The sequence below is a fragment of the Carcharhinus amblyrhynchos genome, chromosome 25 (assembly GCF_965287045.1).
Source record: "Carcharhinus amblyrhynchos chromosome 25, sCarAmb.v2.hapA, whole genome shotgun sequence".
Taxonomy (NCBI): Eukaryota; Metazoa; Chordata; class Chondrichthyes; order Carcharhiniformes; family Carcharhinidae; genus Carcharhinus; species Carcharhinus amblyrhynchos.
Window position 1 is genome coordinate 44,172,030 of NC_137348.1, and position 14,063 is coordinate 44,186,092.

Sequence of the window (14,063 nt, forward strand, 5' to 3'; positions counted from 1 at the left end):
TGACGAGTAGAGTGCCGCAGGGATGGGTGCTGGGGCCTCAACTGTTTACCATTTACACAGACAATCTGGAGGAGGGTAACGGAGTTTGCTGATGACACAAAGATGAGTGGGAAAGCAAATTGCGTGGAGGATGCGGAAAGTCTGCAGAGAGATCTGGGTAGGCTGAGCGAGTGGGCGAGGATCTGGCAGATGGAGTATAATGTTGGCAAGTGTGAGGTTATCCACTTTGGAAGGAATAATAGTAAAATAGACTATTATTTAAATGGTGAAAAATTACAACGTACTACTGTGCAGAGGTACCTGGGGGTCCTTGTGCATGAATCGCAAAAACCCAGTCTGCAAGTGCAGCAGGTGATCAAGAAGGCGAATGGGATGTTGGCCTTTACAGCGAGGGGGATAGAATATAAAAGCAGGGAGGTCTTACTGCAACTGTACAGGGTACTGGTGAGGCCGCAGCTGGAGTACTGTGTGCAATTTTAGTCCCCTTATTTGCGTAAGGATATATTGGCCTTGGAAGGAGTACAGAGAAGGTTCACCAGGCTGATTCCGGAGATGAGGGGGTTAGCTTATGAGGAGAGATTGAGTAGATTGGGCTTGTACTCGAAGGCTGAGGGGTGATCTTTCAGGGACATATATGATAATGAAGGGGCTAGATAGGGTAGAGGCAGAGAGATTCTTTCCACTTAGAAAGGAAACCGGAGCTAGAGGACACAGCCTCAAAATAAGGGGGAGTCAGTTTAGAACAGAGTTGAGGAGGAACTTCTTCTCTCAAAGGGTGGTGAATCTCTGGAATTCTCTGCCCATTGAAGCAGTGGAGGCTACCTCGTTGAATATGTTTAAGTCACAGGTAGGTAGATTTCTGATCAATAAGGGAATTAAGGGTTATGGGGAGCAGGCAGGAAAGTGGAACTGAACCACTATCAGATTAGCCATGATCTTATTGAATGGCGGGGCAGGCTCGAAGGGCTAGATGGCCTACTCCTGCTCCTGTTTCTTATGTTGAGAGCCCCTCTGTGATCCAGACGTCTTTGACAGTCTGAGTTGAGCTCCTGTTGGGCTGTCTCCCATTGGGCCGTCTGTGTAACTTTTCGCAAAATGAGAACATACAATCTGCGTGCTGAGGAATGAAAGTAATGAATCTAGACACCTGGTGTTAGCAGCAAGCAAACCCAAATCAGGGTTTCACTGGGGTTTTCTGTCTACCATACCAACTAAACGTTTTTCTCCAAACTCTGACAAATAGCCTTCCCACTCATTTTTTCCATTTCTCTCACCAGCCATCATGTGGTGTCTCTTATTGCCTCTCTGACCCTGTTCAGATGCCTCATCAGTGCATCTAACTAAACATGAGGGCAAAATCTTCACTTCTTAGTTAAGAGGAAGTGCTGGAAAAATTGCAGGTTTGCTGGCAACTGTGGAGAGAGAAACAAAGTTAATGTTTTGAGTCCAGTATGATTCTTCACAACTGAAGAGAGGGAGAAATGTGGATTTTGTGCTGTTGAAAAGGGTGGAGCAAAAAGGAAGGTTGGGGTGGAGGGTGGGTGATTAAATGGCAAAGATGTCATGGAACGAAAGACAAAGGAACTGATAATGTTAGAAGTAAAGGAACGAAGCATTAGACCAGAGTAGATGTTAATAGCAGAATAAAGGTCAGCACTGTCAGAAAGCAAAACATTAGAACAAGATACAGGCCGGCACAGGGGGGTGGGGGGAATACAAAATGGAGGACAGTTTGTAGTCTGAAGTTGTTGAACTCGATGTTAAATCAAAGGGCTTAAGCGGAAGATAAGGTGCTTTTCCTGCAGTTTGCATTTAGCTTCAGGATGGCAGAGGCACAGTGGTTAGCATTGCTACTTCATAGTACCGAGGACCCGGGCTTGATTCCGGCCTTTGTTGTCCGATTGGATTGTGATGTTCTCCCCGGGTCTGCGTGGGTTTCCTCCGATGCCTCAGTTAGGTTGATTGGCCATGCTAAGTTGCCACTTAGTGCCCCAAGATGTATAGGTTAGGGGCCTTAGCAGGGTGTAATGACTCAGGAAAATCGACTGGAAAGGAACCTAGTTTATTTACAGAATGCAAAGTGAAACTACTACTGTGGTGTACACATGCTAGTCATTGTCTGGGACTAGCCTTATAGAAAAAGGCTTAGGTAATGAATTCCAGCTAGGCAGGGGAACTTATACTCAGTGAGCCCCAAAGGAAGATCAATCAGTGATTCCTCATGGATCTTGTGAGGGTTATCACACCTCTCCAAGTACAAGGGTTCTACCTTGCTCCCATGGCAGTGGACGTTGTCTGTTGCTTGTGGTGTCATCTCCAGCTCTTGTAGGGTCTGGTTGTTGGGGGGAATGGTATAATGAGTTGGTGAAGGCCTCTTTTGTGCAGAGTGCTGAACAGCCACTGCAGGAGACTCTTCCTTGGTGGTGACCTCTGATGGAGTTCCTGCCTTTTTCCTTGGATGGAGAAAGCTTTAAATTAAGGGGTGGTAGTTATAGGACGGATGTCAGGGGTAGGTTCTTTACCCAGAGGGTGGTGAGGGATTGGAATGCCCTGCCTGCTGCAGTTGTAAATGCGCCTAGTTTGGGGGCGTTTAAGAGATCAGTGGATAGGTTTATGGATGGTAAGGGTTTGGTTTAGGTTAGAGGGTCATTGCTTTTTAACTGGTTGGCGCAACATCGTGGGCCAAAGGGCCTGTTCTGTGCTGTTATGTTCTATGTTCTATCTCTGTCTTCATATCTGAGACAGAATCATTAGCATCCTGAAGACTGGCTCTTGAGATTTTAGTGGGTGGAAGATCCCCTCTGCCGGCGGCTGTGAAGGATGCCGATGGTGGCATGCCCATAGAATCCATTGTCTCTGCGGAGAGTTCCCTGCGATGGAGGTGATCTATGTGCTTCTTTAATGTCTTCTTCCTGGTTTGCATCTTATATGACTCCTGGAATCCACAGAGAGCCAAGGCCCAAATTCCTCACATGGACCGTATCTCATGGCTCGAACATGCTATCCGGTCTAAGGCCATAGAACATAGAAAAACTAAAGCACAAACAGGCCCTTCAGCCCACAAGTTGCGCTGATGATATCCCTACCTACTAGGCTTACCTATAACCCTCAATTCCATTAAGTCCCATGTACGCATCCAGAAGTCTCTTAAAAGACCCCAACGAGTTCGCCTCCACCACCACCGACGGCAGCCGATTCCACTCACTCACCACCCTCTGAGTGAAAAACTTACCCCTGACATCTCCTCTGTACCTACTCCCCAGCACCTTTAAACATGTGTCCTCTCGTAGCGACCACTCTAGCCCTGGGAAAAAGCCTCTGAGAATCCACCCGATCTATACCTCCTCCCAACATCTTATACACCTCTATCAGGTCACCTCTCGCTCCTTGTCTCTCTAAGGAGAAAAGACTGAGTTCCCTCAACCTATCCTCATAAGGCATGCCACCCAATCCAGGCAACATCCTTGTAAATCTTCTCTGCACCCTTTCAATAGCTTCTACATCCCTCCTGTAATGAGGCGGCCAGAACTGAGCACAGTACTCACATACCATCATAGCCCCTTTTCTGGGTTTCTTGTTTTAACACAACTTTGCTGCCCAAATTTAGGAATGTCAGACTAAGCCTAGTCTAAAGGCATCTGCCCATCAGTAACACAGTAAGAAGTCTCACAACACCAGGTTAAAGTCCAACAGGTTTATTTGGTAGCAAAAGCCCCGAAAGCTAATAGTATTCGCTACCAAATAAATCTGTTGGACTTTAACCTGGTGTTGTGAGACTTCTTACTGTGTTTACCCCAGTCCAACGCTGGCATCTCCACATCAGTAGCGCTGCCAGGGCTATTCCCATCAGCATATGTGGCATAGCCCTATAGTTAAACAGAAAACGAGCTTTGTTTTGAGAGAACCTGTGGTTTGTTTCTTTTTGTGATTTTTGAATGTCTGATTTTTGAACGCCCACTCAGCCATTTGAGGACAGGTGGTAAAGTGCATGCGGGCTTGTCTTACTCTGTTTGTATTCGTGAAGTCAGAAAGTCCCCACTGATAAATGGGCTCCCATTCTGTTGCGAGAATCTTGAGTATGCCATACTGAAGGATTAACGGAGTTTCTCGATGGTATTGTAAGAGGTAGTACGAATCATTCGATGCACATTGATCCATTTTGAATGGGTGTTGAGGACAAGGGTGGAGCCCATAAATTGCCCTGCACACTCTGCATGTACTCGCACACAGGGTCTCCCCAGCCATTCCTAAGGGTGCAATGAATACTATGGCCAAACTTCTTTTTTGATCTGGACAGACTTCCTCTTTTGCATCTGCCGGTTTTGTGATGGTGTACACGATTAGACTTTCTGTCCCATTGTCCCAATGATGGGACAATGCTGCTCCTGTCCCATAGGAGGAGATGTCACAGGTTACAATGAGTGGTCTCAGGGGGCCATAATCGACTAATACATTTGTTGACAGCAATTGTTGTTTGACTTTTGCAAACGCTTCCTCTTGTGGCATTTGCCATGACCATTTCTGATTTTTTTTGTTAACGCTACAAAGATATGAGGGACATACTGGCCAGAGTTGATTGGAAAGGGAGCCTAGCAGGGAAGACAGTGGAACAGCAATGGCAGGAGTTTTTGGGGGTTTTTCGGAGGCACAACATCTCAAGGAGAAGGAAACATGCTAAGGGGAGGATGAGGCATCCATGGCTGACGAGGGGAGTCCAGAACAGCACAAAATAAAAAGAGAAAGCATACAAAGTGGTGAGGATTAGTGGGAAGCCAGAGGACTGGGAAGCCTTTAAAAATGAACAGAGGACAATTGAAAAAGCAATAAGGAGGAGAAGATGAAGTATGAATGTAAGCTAGCTGGTAATATAAAAGAAGATAGGAAAAGTTTTTTTTAACAATATATATAAGATGAAAGAGAGGCAAAAATAGACATCGGACAAATGGAAGCAAAATCATTGAACCAAGAACAAAATCAGCCCGGGAAACAGGCCCTTCGGCCCAACAAGCCCGTGCCGCCATCTCAACACCACCAGTCCCCCTCTCCACCCACGACCCTTGTCTAATGTTTCATGGCCATCCAGATTGAGGGAAACTGATTTAGGGACAATTTATTACCCCCAATCAGCCTAACAGCACATCTTTGGGGTGTGGGAGGAAACCGGAGCACCCGGAGAAAACCCACGCAAGCACAGGGAGAATGCGCAAACTCCCACAGACACTGGCCCAAATCCATGTGTCTGCACGGTAATCAGTGATAGTCACTGAGCTGTCGTCTTGCCCAGTATCTGGTCCAGTTTAGGCACACACTAACGACATGAAGCACTAGGCCAATCTCGAACAACCAAGAGCAGCCCCAGTATGACCCATCGTGTGTATGCCCCTCGTTGGACACAAGGCGGACTGACTTAAAACCTGTGAATGAAAAGGGAAAAAAAAGCTCAAGACTGAGATTGATAGATTTCTACACATTAAAAGCATTGAGGGATTGAGTTTAGGAGTCAGGAGATAATGCTGCAGCTGTATAAGACCCTGGTCAGATCCCACTTGGAGTACTGTGCGCAGTTCTGGTCGTCTCATTACAGAAAGGATGTGGAAGCTATTGAACGGGTGCAGAGGAGATTTACAAGGATGTTGCCTGGATTGGGTGGCATGCCTTATGAGGATAGGTTGAGAGAGCTCGGTCTTTTCTCCTTGGAGAGACGAAGGATGAGGGGTGACCTGATAGAGGTTTATAAGATGATGAGAGGTATAGATAGGGTGGATTCTCAGAGGTTTTTTCCCAGGGCTGAAATAGCTGCCACAAGAGGACACAGGATTAGGGTGCTGGGGAGTAGGTACAGAGGAGATGTCAGGGGTAAGTTTTCACTCAGGGTGGTGGGTGTGTGGAATGGGCTGCCGTCGGTGGTGGTGGAGGTGGATTCAATAGGGTCTTTCAAGAGACTTTTGGATAAGTACATGGAACTTAGCAAGGTAAAGTGTGCCTAGTAAGTAGGCACATGTTCGGTGCAACTTGTGGGCCAAAGGGCCTGTTTGTGCTGTAATTTTTCTATGTTTCTATATGAGGGATAGTGCAGGAAAATGGTGTTGAAGTAAAAGATCAATCATGATCTCACTAAATGGTGATGCAGGCTTGAAGGACTGGATGGCCTACTCCTACTCCCATTTCTTTCTGATAGCCTTATGAGAGTATTGGAGATATGTGAAAGGACCTGTTGAACAGGGCAAGGATGCCTGCCCAAAGAACAGATGACACCTCTATTTTTCAGCCCTGTCCATTCCTAGACACCACGATAAAGTTTGATAGCCTATCTGACCAGGAGAGATGCTCCTATTATTTATTGTGGCCTCCGTCACATATGTTTGATTCTATCATTGCAGCCATGCCAAGAAACCCTTATTCACAGTTTTCTCATTTCTTGAGTTAATTTTCCCACATCGCCCATTTTCCTCCCTCTGTTAGCTTTGCTTGTCTAAAATTCAGCAGCATTTACCCTGTCTCACTGTGACAGCCACAGCCAGATTATTCATTCCTCCCTGCCCGAGAGTGTATTTGAGACAATTTTCTAGAACAATATGTTCATGAACCAACTTAGCTTTACTGATGAATAAGAACCAAAACTAAGCAGGGGACACCCAGTTAATGGTGGTGATAACCTTCAGTATTAGCTCTGCAAGTGAGGAGGGTGAGTTCTACCCAAGTTTTCAATTCAGTTAAGATAGAAATTGAACACAATAGAAGTATTGTCAGTTCTGTTAGCAGATAGAATTACAGAGGAGCAGTGGGAGGTGCTGAAGGACATACTTAGTAAAAATCAAGGTTTGTGTACATGTTGAAAGGGTAAGAGCTCCATGTATGTATGTCATTAAACACACTAAGAAGTCTCACAACACCAGGTTAGAGTCCAGCAGGTTTATTTGATGTAATCCCACAAGCTTTCGGAAATGGTGTTCCTTTGTCAGGTGTGTGGAAGGTTCTGCTCAGAGAAGGGCGTATAAAATCACACACAGTTTACAGAATACTGATTAGAATGTGAGCCTTTACAGCTAACCTGCTCTTCAAGTTTTAAAGATGCAGACAATGTGAGTGGAGATAGCATTAGCATAGGTTAAAGAGATGTGTATTGTCTCCAGACGAGACAGCGAGATTTTACAAGCCCAGGCAAGTTGTGGGGGTTACAGATAGTGCAACATGAACCCAAGATCCCGGTTGAGACCGTCCTCTTGTGTGTGGAACTTGGCTATCGGTCTCTCCTCCGTGACTCTGTACTGTTGTGTGTCATGAAGGTCACTTTGGAGAACGTTACTGTCTGATCTTCGGGTAAGTGTTCTCCAAGGCTGCCTTCACAACACACAACAGCGCAGAGTCACTGAGCAGAGACTGATAGACAAGTTCCACACACATGAGGACGGCCTCAACCGGGATCTTGGGTTTGTGTCGCACTATCTGTAACCCCCATGACTTGCCTGGGCTTGTAAAATCTCACTAACTGTCCTGTCTGGAGACAATACACATCTCTTTAACCTGGGCTAATGCTATCTCCGCTCACATTGTCTGCATCTTTAAGACTTGAAGAGCAGGTTGGCTGTAAAGACTTGCTTTCTAATCAGTATTCTGTAAACTGTGTGTGATTTTAAATGCCCTTCTCTGATCAGAACCTTCCACACACCTGACGAAGGAACACTGTTTCCGAAAGCTTGTGAGATTACTGTCAAATAAACTGGTTGGACTCTAACCTGCTGTTGTGAGACTTACTGTGTTTACCCCAGTCCAACGCTGACATCTCCACATCATGTCATTAAGCAGCCCTGGTTAACAGGAAAATGAGAAACAGTATCATCCAATTAGAAAGGATTATATCAAGGCAAAGAGCAGTAGAAATCCCCCAGACTGGGACAGGTAGAAATAAAGTAACAGGGCTTTAGCATTTGATGGAAAAGATAAGTAATTGGGCAGTGATCTAGATATGCAGATGACTGATACATGATGAATATGTGTTACGATGGAATTATGATAAATTGGCATTAACCAGTGGTTCAGCCTCAACTCTATTAGTGTCTGGTTCTGGGCACCACATATTAGGAAGAAAGTGAAGGCATTAGAGAGGCTAAAGAGAGTCATGAAAATTACATTAAGGTTGAAGGGTCAGTCATGGTGAGGGGCAGGATGTTCGGGGGGGTATGTGGAAAAATGTTTTTTACCCAGAGAGTGGTGACGGTGTGGAATGTGTTGCCTGGGAGGAAGGTGGAGGCAGGTTGTCTCACATCCTTTAAAAAAATACCTGGCTCAGCACTTGGCATGTCATAACATTCAGGTTATTCAGATGGGATTAAGAGGAAGCTCAGATGTACCTCGTGTTGGTGCAGACTCGATGGGCTGAAGGGCCTCTTCTGCACTGTATGATTCTTTGAGAGCCTTCAGTGATGTAGATAGATTGGAGAAGCTGGGGCTTTTCTCTTTGGAGATGAGAAGGTTGAGAGGAGATTTGATAGAGATTTTCAAAATCGCAAGGATGTGGACAGAATAAGGCGAAACTGCCCTCATTGGTGGAAAGATCAGCATCTAATTTAATCTAATCTAATCAGAATCTAAAGATCAGCACACTAATTTAAAGTGATGGGCAAAAGAAGCCATATCTTTGAAGCTGAATCTGAATGCTCTGCTTGGGAGTGAGGCGAAGATGGCTGAAGGGGAGCAATTTGTGCAGCTACTGGGAAAAGGAGTGGTATTAAATGAATTATGCTTGCAGAGTGCCTGTACAGATATGGTGGGCTGAATGGCCAAGTTGTGGACCATGGGCAGCATTGCCGTTTTTACAAATATATTAAAAGGGAAGCGGCTGAAAGTACTGTGTTAGCTTAACAGACAGGTGCTGCTGAAAGCAGGAAATAGCAGACTTCAGAAATAGTTACTGTACATATTGGTCTTCACAGTCGCGGATGAGGGTAGAATAGCAGAGATATGAAAAAGACTGAACATAATTCGATAGCAGGAATTAAGCAGATTTAATTGAATGGGAGAAAACACAGGTGATGGAGAAGCTGGCTCGGGTCACTGCCTGTGTGGAGTTTGCACATTCTCCCCGTGTCTGCGTGGGTTTCCTCCGGGTACTCCGGTTTCCTCCCACGGTCCAAAGATGTGCAGGTTAGGTTGATTGGCCATGTGAAGAAATTGCCCCTTAGTATCTAGAGATGCGTAGGTTAGAGGGATTAGTGGGTGTAATATATGGGAGTAGGGCCTGGGTGGGATTGTGTTCAGTGCAGACTTGATGGGCTGAAGGGCCTCTTTCTGCACTGTAGGGTTCGATGTTCTATTAAACTATTGAGATTAGAGAAAGACAAAGCCCAGGAATTGGTCTATTAGCTCATTTTTACATGGCAGTTCATACCGGGTAATTTAATGCAGCCTGTGCTTAGGGATGGTATAAAGCTGCATGGCTTAGAAGGATGTGGAGATGCCATCGTTGGACTGGGGTACACACAGTAAGAAGTCTCACAACACCAGGTTAAAGTCCAACATGTTGTGCTACCAAATAAATCTGTTGGACTTCAACATGGTGTTGTGAGACTTCTTACTAGCTTAAAAAGAACATTGCCCTGGACACAATGATTGCCATCTAAAGTATTAAAAGAAATAGATAAGAGTTGATGCTTTAGTGACAATCTTCCAAGCATCCACGCTTCAGGAATTGTCCGCATGAATTGGAAAATCACTAATATGGGCTGGGGTCCGGGATGTTTCAGAGAGGATGTTCAGGACTCTTAAGGGAGAGGGAGATCAACCCCAAGTCATAGTTCATGTGGGGACGCATGACATAGGGAGGTTAATGGAAGGGGATATTAAGCAGAAATTTATGGAGTTGGGGTGGAAACTTAAGGCCAAGTCAGACAGAGTGGTTATCTCGGGACTTTTGCCTGTGCCACGGGATAGTTTAGAGCTGACCGGAGAGAGGGAAAGTTTGAACTCGTGGCTGAGGGGATGGTGCAGGAGGGAGGGGTTCAGGTTCTTGAGCAATTGGGGCTCATTCTGGGGAAGGTGGGACCTCTACAAGAGTAATGGTCTACACCTGAATCAGAGGGGAACCAATATCTTGGGGGGAAAATTTGCAAAGGCTATGCAGGGGGGTTTAAACTGATTCAGAGGGGGGGTGGGATCCTGAGTAGTGGGGGTGAAAGTGAGGGGGGTATAGATGGGGACTGCAATGCATGGCATCGTGGGGGTGGAGCGGAGCAGGGTTTGAAATGCGTATACTTTAATGCGAGGAGTATTCACAATAAGGTGGATGAACTTGCAGCGTGGATCAGTACCTGGAACTTTGATGTTGTGGCCATTTCAGAGACATGGATAGAGCAGGGTCAGGAATGGTTGTTACAGGTTCCGGGGTTCAAATGCTTCAGTCGGAGTAGAGAAGGAGGTAGAGGGGGGGAGGGGTAGCATTATTAGTCAAGGCTCGTATCACAGTGTCAGAGAGGAAGTTTGATGAGGACATGTCTGTTGAGGTAGTATGGGCTGAGATTAGAAATAGGAGAGGAGAGGTCACCCTGTTGGGAGTCTTTTATAGACCTCCTAAAAGTTCTAGAGAGGTTGAGGAAAGGATTGCGGAGACGATCCTGGATAGGAGTGAAAGTATTAGGGTAATTGTTATGGGGGACTTTAACTTTACTAATATTCATTGGAATAGTTATAGCTATAGCTCATTAGAGGGGTCAGTTTTTGTACAAAGCGTGCAGGAAGGTTTTTTGACTCAGTATGTTGATAGGCCAACTAGAGGTGAGGCTATATTGGATTTGGTGCTGGGAAATGAGCCAGACCAGGTGCTAGACTTGGAAGTTGGGGTGCATTTTGGTGATAGTGACCACAATTCGGTTACGTTCACCTTAGTGATGGAAAGGGATAGGCATGAACCTTGGGTCAGTAGTTTTAGCTGGGGGAAGGGTAATTATGAGGCTATTAGGAGAGAATTAGGAAGCATAGGTTGGACTAGGAGACTACAGGGTCTGGGAACGTCCGAAATGTGGAGTTTTTTCAAGGAGCAGCTACTGCGAGTCCTTGATATGTATGTCCCTGTCAGGTAAGGAGGAATTGGTCGAGCGAGGGAACCGTGGTGCACTAAAAAAGTTGATTCGCTGGTTAAAAAGAAAAAGGAGGCTTATGTCCGGATGAGACTTGAGGGCTCAGGTAGTGCACTAGAAAGCTTTAGATTGGCTAGGAGGGAGTTAAAGAGTGAGTTAAGAAGGGCTAAAAGAGGACATGAGAAGACTTTGGCTGATAGGATTACGGAGAATCCTAAGGCGTTCTGTAGATATGTTAAGAACAGAAGGTTGGTTAGGGCAAGATTAGGGCCAGTTAGAGACAGCAGTGGGAAGTTATGTGTGGAACCGGAAGAGATTGGAGAGGCATTGAACCAATATTTCTCTTCGGTATTCACGCAGGGAGACATAAATGTGGCTGTGGAGAACACAAGGTTACATGGTTGTAAACTGGATAGTATTGCAGTTGATAAGGAGTATGTGCTAGATATTCTTGAGGGTTTGAAAATAGATAAGTCCCCTGGGCTGGACGGGATTTACCCTAGGATTCTCTGGGAGGCAAGAGAGGCGATTGCAGAGCCTCTGGCTCTGATCTTCAGGTCGTCGTTGGTCACAGGTATAGTGCCAGAAGATTGGAGGATAGCAAATGTTGTCCCATTGTTTAAGAAGGGGAACAGAGACTTCCCCGGGAATTACAGACCGGTGAGTCTTACTTCTGTTGCGGGCAAGGTTTTAGAAAAAATTATTAGGGATAGGATTTATAGTTATTTGGAGAGTAATGAATTGATTGGAGATAGTCAGCATGGTTTTGTGGAGGGTAGGCCGTGCCTTACTAACCTTATTGAGTTTTTTGAGAAAGTGACCAAAGAGGTAGATGGGGGTAAGGCAGTTGACGTGGTATATATGGATTTTAGTAAGGCATTTGATAAGGTTCACCATGGAAGGCTTGTGCAGAAAATGCAGATGTATGGGATTGAGGGTGATTTAGGTAATTGGATCAGGAATTGGCTGGCGGATAGGAGACAGAGGGTGGTGATTGATGGTAAGTATTCGTCATGGAGTTCAGTTACAAGTGGTGTGCCACAGGGACCTGTTTTGGGGCCACTGCTGTTTGTAATTTTTATTAATGATCTGGATGAGGGTATAGTTGGGTGGATTAGTAAATTTGCTGATGACACCAAAGTCGGAGGTGTGGTAGATAGTGAGGAAGGGTGTCATAGTTTACAGGGAGACTTGGACAAGGTGCAGAGCTGGGCTGAGAGGTGGCGGATGGAGTTTAATGCGGAGAAGTGTGAGGTAATTCACTTTGGCAGGAATAACAGATGTGTAGAGTATAGGGCTAACGGTAGGACTCTGAATAGTGTGGATGAACAGAGGGATCTAGGTGTATGTGTACATAGATCCCTGAAAGTTGGGAATCAAGTAGATAGGGTTGTTAGGAAGGCATACAGTGTCTTGGCGTTTATTGGTAGGGGGATTGAATTTAGGAGCCGCAGCGTCATGTTGCAACTGTACAAAACTCTGGTGCGGCTGCACTTGGAGTATTGTGTGCAGTTCTGGTCCCCACATTATAGGAAGGATGTGGAGGCTTTGGAGAGGGTGCAGAGGAGGTTTACCAGGATGTTGCCTGGTATGGAGGGGAGGTCCTATGAGGAGAGACTGAGGAATTTGGGGTTGTTTTCGTTGGAAAGAAGGCGGCTAAGAGGGGATCTTATTGAAACATATAAGATGATTAGAGGTTTAGATAGGGTGGACAGTGATAGCCTTTTTCCTCGGATGGAGAAAGCTAGCATGAGGGGGCATAGCTTTAAATTAAGGGGTGGTAGTTATAGGACGGATGTCAGAGGTAGATTCTTTACCCAGAGGGTGGTGAGGGATTGGAATGCCCTGCCTGCTGCAGTTGTAGATGCGCCTAGTTTGGGGGCGTTTAAGAGATCCATGGATAGGTTTATGGATGGAAAGGGATTGGTTTAGGTTAGAGGGTCATTGCTTTTTAACTGGTCGGCGCAACATCGTGGGCCGAAGGGCCTGTTCTGCGCTGTAATGTTCTATGTTCTATGTTCTAATATCACTCCAGCATTTTCTTATAGAAGAGAATCCCTACAGTGCAGAAGGAGGCCATTTGGCCCATCGAGTCTGCAACAACCACAATCCCACTCAGGCCCTATCCCCGTAACCCCATGTATTTAACCTGCCAATCCCCCTGACACTATGGATCAATTTAACATGGCCAGTCAACATAACCCACACATCTTTGGACTGTGGGAGAAAACCCACGCAGTCACAGGGAGAACATACAAACTCCACACAGACAGTCACTCAAGGCTGGAATTGAAGCCAGATCTCTGTCACTGAGAGGTGGTAGTGCTAGCCACTGTGCTACTGTTTTAAGAGAATAAGAGTGAGGAATTGGGAAGTCAGAGCCTGATAACCTAAGGTCAGTTGTGGGGTAGTTACTGCAATATATTGAGAACAGAGTGACTGAATTATATGCACAAGGTGAGTATGATTTGATCACAGAGAGTGAGTGTAGATTTGTAAAGGGATAATTCATGTCCAGTGAAGCAATTCAATTTCTTGAGGAGGTAATGTTATGGTAAATGAAAGAATGTCTGAAATTTATGTGAAGACATTCTACAAGTTTCCATGCCAGAAACTGTGAATTCAGAATGGAGATTGCACAGTTTTGGAGGCAGCCAGTTGGTTTGGACACAGGATTATTTCACAGATAGGAGACAGAGAGCGGGGTTAATTGTCAAGGTGTAACTGGTGATGTCCTCGAGGGGCATGGTTCCCATCCTTTCATATGTTGTGGTACACCTTTATACTATAAAACACTTTGAGGTACACCTCCTATTTTCTCCAGCTCAACTGCTTTTGAAAACCTCCTAAAAACAAGTCAAATCATCATCTAACACCATTTCCACTTGTTTAAGAAGTTTCCAATGAAAGAGCTTTATCACCAGCTGCATTCCAATTACAAAATGTTTTATTGAAAATGTGCACAATTTATGTGCAAGATTTCAATTATTT

At 45.4% G+C, this 14,063-nt stretch overlaps 1 protein-coding gene across 2 annotated transcripts in view; it reads left to right on the top strand.

The window, feature by feature from the left end:
- Positions 1-14,063, top strand: part of traf2b (Tnf receptor-associated factor 2b) — an 81,318-nt gene that overhangs the window by 6,172 nt on the left and 61,083 nt on the right. The window lies entirely within an intron of this gene.